We start from the raw sequence: 8,083 nt of genomic DNA on the forward strand, positions 1-8,083 counted from the left end.
GGCCCAACGGAGCCTCCCCCGTGCGCCCCGTCAACCTCCCCCCGCCCCCTTTCCAATGGAACAGAGACCCTCTTCGCCCCGCCCCATCTAGCAGTGGCTGAAGAGGATCCGTCCAGCCCTTACCCCCCACTTGGCAAGCTATCCTCCCCTGCTCTCTCACACCACAGACATCCCCCCCCCAGCTACCAAGAGGGTGCATTAGCTAGGTTGAAGGTCATATCCAGCTGTGCTCTCTCTGGGACATCCCCTACCCCCCCACACTCAATATGTCTCCAAGCCCCAGAAAACTCACTAGCCCCTTTGGCTTTGCTGACCCCCCCCCCAAATGCCCTACAGGAGAGACCGCTGCCCCACGGCTTCACCCCCAGTGAACTCTGCACATGAGCCCTTGGAGGGGGTGGGGGTCTCTTCATTGCCTGATCCAGGCTGGTGGGGCTGAAGCCGTTCTCGAGCCCGCGGCCTCCATCGGGTCTTCCCAGTTCAGCCCCCTCGAGGGAACCGTACCCGGGGGGGACCCTTTTGCACAAAGTCGGCCCACGAAGGGAACCCCGTGAAATCCGCCTCCCTTCCCTTCCGCCTTAAGGCTTCCCACCTAAAGTTCTTTCGCCCAAACGCCACACTCCACGAGCCGCCCGACGACGAGGAAGGAAACTGTGTGTTTTATTTTGTTTTTATAAAATTTAAATTAATTCTATTATTTAAAGGAGTGGATGCAAAAGAAAGGAAAAAAAAAAGACTATTTTCATCTCCTGCGGAACATTTCCAGTCTTTAAAAAGAAAAAGAGGGGGGGGGGGGGGAAATATGAGTTTCAAACCCTGTTTTGGTGCTTGGGAAATTTTAAAAAAAAAAGTTTATTGCCTCTCGGCTGCCTGAAAATTCAAAGTTTTTTTTAAAATATTATTATTATTATTATTATTATTATGGGTGCCCCTCCCCTTTGGCTTTTTTGTTTTCTAAAAAGCAGCAAAGGGCGCCCCCTGGTGCTGGAATACAGGCATGCCACCGTTTTGTGTAATGTTTTGTAAAGTAATTGTGGAAACTGTATTGTGTAATAGATCATCTCTAATTTTGCTGCTTTCTTTGCGTCTCTTATTTCGGCTTCTCCGTCCCTCTCACAGACTTTCAGTTGTCCTCCAGAGCTGCCTGGGGGGGGGGGTGGAGGGGCATAATCCTGCACCATTCCTTGGAAGAAAGCTCACCTCCAGCTAGAGAAACGGAGGCTTTGGCAGAGCCAGGGGCTGCTCTGGATCCCCGCCCCCCCCATTCCCCACGACAAGTGGGGCAGAGATGAGGCAACGAAGCTAGCAGAAGGGCAGAGTCTGGAAGCATCAGCTCCCCCCCCTCACTTTCCCCCCTCCCGCAAAGCCAAGGATGAAAATATCCCTGCCTCTTTAGGGAGGGACGGTGGCTCAGGGGTAGAGCATCTGCTTGGTAAGCAGAAGGTCCCAGGTTCAATCCCCGGCATCTCCAGCTAAAAAGGGACCAATTTCGCACTAGACCGTTAATCCTGGTTTAGCCCTGTCCCCAAGCTGAAATTCTACACTTGAATTATAGAGTCATAGAACAGGCTTGAAACTCAACATCAAAAAAACTAAGATCATGGCATCCGGCCCCATCACACCTTGGCAAATAGAAGAGGAAGTCGTGACAGACGTCACATTTCTGGATCCAAGATCACTGCAGATGGTGACTGTAGCCATGAAATTAAAAGACATTTGCTCCTTGGGAGGACAGCTATGGCGAACCTGGGCAGTATAATAAAAAGTAGAGACATCGCCCTGCCAACGAAAGTCCATATAGTCAAAGTGATGGTATTCCCAGTAGTAATGTATGGTTGTGAGAGCTGGACCATAAGGAAAGCCGAGTGCAGAAGAATAGATGCTTTTGAGATGTGGCGCTGGAGAAGGCTCTGGAGAGTCCCTTGGACTGCAAGAAGATCCAATCAGTCAGTCCGAAGGGAAATCAACCCAGACTGTTCCCTGGAATGTCAGATGCTGAAGCTGAAGCTCCAATACTTTGGCCACCCCATGAGAAGGGAGCACTCCCTGGAGAAGACCCTGATGCTGGGAAAGACAGAAGGCCAAAGAAGAAGGGGACGGCAAAAGATGAGATGGCTGGATGTTACTGATGTAACAAACACGAATTGGAGCAGACTTCGGAGGATGGTGGAAGACAGGAGGGCCTGGCGTGACTTGGTCCAGGGGGTCGCAAAGACCTGGACTAAACAGTGCGACTGAACAGCAAAGAGTTGGTTTCTCAGATTCTCTTATTCTAGCGTAGAATGTCATTTTGGGGACAGAACAAAACCAGGATTACAGGTCTAGTGTGAAATTGGTCAGGGTCCAGGCAAGCAGGCATGAAAAACCTCCACTTGAGACCCTGGAGAGCCATGAATGGGGCTGTGGCTCAGTGGTAGAGCCTCTGCTTGGTAAGCAGAAGGTCCCAGGTTCAATCCCCGGCATCTCCAACTAAAAAGGGTCCAGGCAAATAGGTGTGAAAAACCTCAGCTTGAGACCCTGGAGAGCCATGAATGGGGCTGTGGCTCAGTCGTAGAGCATCCGCTTGGTAAGCAGGAGGTCCCAGGTTCAATCCCCGGCATCTCCAACTAAAAAGGGCCCAGGCAAGAAGGCGTGAAAAACCTCAGCTGGAGAGCCATGAATGGGGCTGTGGCTCGGGGGTAGAGCATCTGCTTGGTAAGCAGAAGGTCCCAGGTTCAATCCCCGGCATCTCCAACTCAAAAGGGTCCAGGCAAATAGGCGTGAAAAACCTCAGCTGGAGACCCTGGAGAGCCATGAATGGGGCTGTGGCTCAGTGGTAGAGCATCTGCTTGGTAAGCAGAAGGTCCCAGGTTCAAGCCCCGGCATCTCCAACTAAAAAAGGGTCCAGGTAGGTGTGAAGAACCTCAGCTTGAGACCTTGGAGAGCCATGAATGGGGCTGTGGCTCAGTGGTAGAGCATCCGCTTGGTAAGCAGGAGGTCCCAGGTTCAATCCCCGGCATCTCCAACTAAAAAGGGCCCAGGCAAGAAGGCGTGAAAAACCTCAGCTGGAGAGCCATGAATGGGGCTGTGGCTCAGTGGCAGAGCATCTGCTTGGTAAGCAGAAGGTCCCAGGTTCAATCCCCGGCATCTCCAACTAAAAAGGGCCCAGGCAAGAAGGCGTGAAAAACCTCAGCTGGAGAGCCATGAATGGGGCTGTGGCTCGGGGGTAGAGCATCTGCTTGGTAAGCAGAAGGTCCCAGGTTCAATCCCCGGCATCTCCAACTCAAAAGGGTCCAGGCAAATAGGCGTGAAAAACCTCAGCTGGAGACCCTGGAGAGCCATGAATGGGGCTGTGGCTCAGTGGTAGAGCCTCTGCTTGGTAAGCAGAAGGTCCCAGGTTCAATCCCCGGCATCTCCAACTAAAAAGGGTCCAGGCAAGTAGGCGTGAAAAACCTCAGCTTGAGACCCTGGAGAGCCATGAATGGGGCTGTGGCTCAGTGGTAGAGCATCCGCTTGGTAAGCAGGAGGTCCCAGGTTCAATCCCCGGCATCTCCAACTAAAAAGGGTCCAGGCAAGAAGGTGTAAAAAACCTCCGCTTGAGTCCCTGGAGAGCGGCTGCCAGTCTGAGTAGACAATGGTGACTTTGATGGATCGAGGGAGGTCTGATTCAGTAGAAGGCAGCTTCATAGGTTCATATTCCCAATGAGAGGACGATTTCTCAACTTGAACTGCAAGAGACTTTATTGCAACTGTACAAAGCAAAAGACAGACAGCAGACACACGGAAGTTTAGCTCACAGGTGAAACAAGGCGTTGGCCAGTGGAGGTGTTTATTCCTACCCCAGGATGCAGGGGAAGGGGGGAGACACCAGTCGCCACGCCTGCCCCGTTTCAGAAATTGGGCTTGTGTTTCTTCACCTCGACCATGAGATGGTGGATATTGATGAGCTCCGAGCGGACGGGCAGGGCCTTGAGGGGGGCCAGCGCCATGACCTTGTGGAAGCGGTGGTAGTACTGGATCAGCTGTGTCAGCGCCCCCTGCAGGGAGAGATGGGCAGGGAGGGGGCGAGAAGCAAACAGGCTCAAGCTGCACGCGCACATACACACAAATCTCCCAGCCCCACCCTTCTCGAACTCTGCCCCCACCCTCTGCAGCTGCCAACATCTGGGAGAGGAGCGATTGCTGGCCCCAGGTTTGGCCCCCTTCTTTGCAATGGGCCCTGGGTTAAGAATCTAAGAGAAGCCATGTTAGATCCGGTCAATAGCCCCTCCAGTCCAACATTCTGTGTGACAGTGGCCAAAACCCAGGGGCCATCAGGAGTTCCACCAAAGGGGCCAGAACTTCAGAAGACCTCCCATTGTTGACCTCCCCGCCACAATCACCAAGAATACAGAGCAACAATGCCCCAGATATAAGTGCATAAAAGAAGCCATGTTGGATCAGGCCAGTGGCCCCTCCAGTCCAACACTGAGTCACATAAGAACGTAAGAGAAGCCATGTTGGATCAGGCCAGTGGCCCCTCCAGTCCAACACTCTGTCACACAGTGGCCAAGAAAACCAGGTGCCATAAGGAGGTCCACTAGTGGGGCCAGGACACTAGAAGCCCTCACACTGTTGCCCCCTCAAGCACCAAGAATACAGAGCAACAGTGTCCCAGATATAGGTGCATAAGAGAAGCCATGTTGGATCAGGCCAATGGCCTATCCAGTCCAACACTCTGTGTCACATAAGAACATAACAGAAGCCCTGTTGGATCAGGCCAATGGCCTATCCAGTCCAACACTTTGAGTCACATAAGAACATAAGAGAAGCCATGCTGGATCAGGCCAATGGCCTATCCAGTCCAACACTCTGAGTCACATAAGAACATAAGACAAGCCATGTTGGATCAGGCCAATGGCCTATCCAGTCCAACGCTCTGTGTCACATAAGAACATAAGAGAAGCCCTGTTGGATCAGGCCAATGGCCCATCCAGTCCAACACTCTGTGTCACATAAGAACATAACAGAAGCCCTGTTGGATCAGGCCAATGGCCTATCCAGTCCAACACTTTGAGTCACATAAGAACATAAGAGAAGCCATGCTGGATCAGGCCAATGGCCTATCCAGTCCAACACTCTGAGTCACATAAGAACATAAGACAAGCCATGTTGGATCAGGCCAATGGCCTATCCAGTCCAACACTCTGTGTCACATAAGAACATAAGAGAAGCCCTGTTGGATCAGGCCAATGGCCCATCCAGTCCAACACTCAGTGTCACATAAGAACATAACAGAAGCCCTGTTGGATCAGGCCAATGGCCTATCCAGTCCAACACTTGAGTCACATAAGAACATAAGAGAAGCCATGCTGGATCAGGCCAATGGCCTATCCAGTCCAACACTCTGAGTCACATAAGAACATAAGACAAGCCATGTTGGATCAGGCCAATGGCCTATCCAGTCCAACACTCTGTGTCATACAATGGCCAAAAAAACCAAGTGCCATCAAGAGGTCCACCAGTGGGCTTGAAGCCCTCCCTCTGTGGCCCCCGAAGCACAAGAATACAGGGCATCACTGCCCCAGACATAAGAACATTATAGAAGCCATGTTGGATCAGGCCAGTGGCCCATCCAGTTCAACACTCTGTGTCCACACAGTGACCAACAAACCAGATACCCTCAGGAGATCCATCAGTGGGGCCAGGACCATCCCCCTCCTTTCCTGGGGACAACAGGTTATCTGGCTTGAGCTTCTCTTTCTTCCTGCCTGCACTGCACCCCGAATCCCCCTAATGCCATGGGGAAGAGGGGACAAGGGCCAGGAAATATCCCCTGCATTGGGGGCATTTCAGCCCTGGGATGGTGCTCGCTCTGGGCCTCCTGCCCCTCACCTGCTACGGCCAAAAGCCCCCTGGCCCCCTCCCGCCTCTGCCCGCTCTGGCCTGTTGCTCACCTGGATGATGGTGGTGCCAGTTCTTGAAGTTGGTGAAGGAGCGCATCACGTCCTGGCTCAGGACTCCACAGCCGCCTTCCACGTCCCAGCAAACCCTCGCACCAGCTGTGTCACCCGGCTGAGGAAATAGGGCATGCCCCACAGATTTTACTATGGATCCATTTATTCCAGGGGTGGGGAATGTCTGTCCCGAGGGCCCATTACAGCCCCTGAGACTACTTGGTGTGGCCCTCAGGGATTGCTGGGCCGAGCCTTTATTACGCTTTCTTCCCCCCATTTTCTTTATTTCCATTTCTTTTCTACCTTTCTTTGTTTCCTTTATTCCCATTTTATTCCTATTCTTTATTTCCCTTTCTTCCTCACATTTCTTTATTTCCATTTCTTTCTATTTCTTCCCCACCATTCTTTATTTCCCTTTATTCCCATTTCTTTATTACTCTTTCTCCCCCCCATTTCTTTATTTCCATTTCTTTCCATTTCTTCCCCACCTTTCTTTATTTCCCTTTATTCCCATTTTATTCCCATTTCTTTATATCTCTTTCTTCCCCACATTTCTTTATTTCTCTTTCTTCTCCCCTTTCTTTCCATTCTTCCCCCCATTTGTTTATTTCCCTTTATTCTCCATTCTTCCCCCCCCTTATCTTCCCCCCTTTATTATTTATTACCCAGCTACCACCAATTTGCACCTGATTAATCCCAGATAGTGTGGCCTAATATGCTTAATGAGTGTGTGACCCTAATATGCTAATATTAGGGGATGTGGTCTAATATGCTAATGAGTTCCTGCTGGGCTTTTCTACCAAAAAAAGCTCTGGACTGAGGCATTTGCCTTAGGGCGGTGGTTTGGTTGTGTGTGCCAATTAGGCTCTCCCTACATGACTTCAAATAGAAAAACAATTTTTTGCATCAATTTTGCCGGCCTTAATCGTTCTCCCTTGAAGGAGCACTTTTTTTTTTAAGATGATAGTTTTGTATGGCCCGCAAATGATGTTATAAATATCCAAATGGCCCTTGGCAGAAAAAAGGTTCCCCACCCGATTTATTCAAACGTTTCTATCCCTCCTTTCCTCTTGGTTCGAAGCCGCTTGTCGAGGGGAGCTCTGGGGTCTGGAATCCCCCCTTTTCTTCTCCCACCCCCCCAGCTCAGCAAGTGACTCACCTTCCTCCCCCCGCAGCCGCTCCAACTGGCCCCGCTTCCGCCAGCGCCTCGGCTTCCTTCACGAAGGCGATCATCCCCCCAAACCCAGGGGCCAGGAGTTCTTCAATGAATTCCTGGGGAGGGGGGAAAGAAGGAGAGAATGAGGAGAGGGAACCTGCCGTCCCCAATCAATTGCTCCTTTCCCTTCTAGCTCGCCTTCAAGCAGCTAGGCCTCAATGGCTTCCTAAGCAGAGGTCTGAAGCCAGCGTGGCTGAACCTCAGCGTGGCCGATAGAGGTTTACAAGATAATGCATGGGATGGAGAAGGCAGGGAGAAGAAGTCCCTTTTATCTCCCTTTCTCACAATACAAGACTGGTGGGCATTCGATGAAATTGCTGAGCAGTCGGGTTAGAAGAGATAAAAGGAAGGTCCTTCTTCACCCAAAGGGTGATTAACCTGTGGAATTCACTGCCACAGGAGGTGGTGGTGGCTACAAGCATAGCCAGCTTCAAGAGGGGTTTTGGATACAAATATGGAGCAGAGGTCCGTCAGTGGCTATTAGCCACAGTATATTATTGCAACTGTCTGGGGCAGTGCATGCTCTAATTCTTGGTGCTGGGGGGGGGGCAAAGTGAAGGGCTTCTAGTCCCATTGATGGACCTTCTGATGGCACCTGGGTTTCTTTGGCCACTTGTGTGACACAGAGTGTTGGACTGGATGGGCCATTGGCCTGATCCAACATGGCTTCTCTTATGTGACACAGAGTGTTGGACTACGAGGGCCCATTGGCCTGATCCTACAATGGCTTCTCTTATGTGACACAGAGTGTTGGACTAGATGGGCCATTGGCCTGATCCTACATGGCTTCTCTTATGTGACACAAGAGTGTTGGACTAGATGGGCCATTGGCCTGATCCAACATGGCTTCTCATGTTCTTAACCCCCAAAGCCAGGAGTGGCCAAAGTTGCTTAATGTAAGAGACGTAAAGAATAAATGTCAGACGTTTGAGAGCCAGAAGATCACCATCTT

At 51.2% G+C, this 8,083-nt stretch overlaps 1 long non-coding RNA gene across 1 annotated transcript; it reads right to left on the reverse strand.

Annotated features, from left to right (window-relative positions):
- Positions 1-3,702: 3,702 nt before the first annotated feature.
- Positions 3,703-6,033, reverse strand: LOC132590850 (uncharacterized). Its single transcript, XR_009556770.1, has 2 exons — positions 5,916-6,033; positions 3,703-4,016 (listed from the first exon to the last, which is right to left on the reverse strand). It is a non-coding gene; the product is annotated as an uncharacterized LOC132590850 (long non-coding RNA).
- Between the last annotated feature and the right edge of the window lie 2,050 nt (positions 6,034-8,083).

Source organism: Heteronotia binoei, unplaced genomic scaffold, assembly GCF_032191835.1.
Source record: "Heteronotia binoei isolate CCM8104 ecotype False Entrance Well unplaced genomic scaffold, APGP_CSIRO_Hbin_v1 ptg000878l, whole genome shotgun sequence".
Taxonomy (NCBI): domain Eukaryota; kingdom Metazoa; phylum Chordata; class Lepidosauria; order Squamata; family Gekkonidae; genus Heteronotia; species Heteronotia binoei.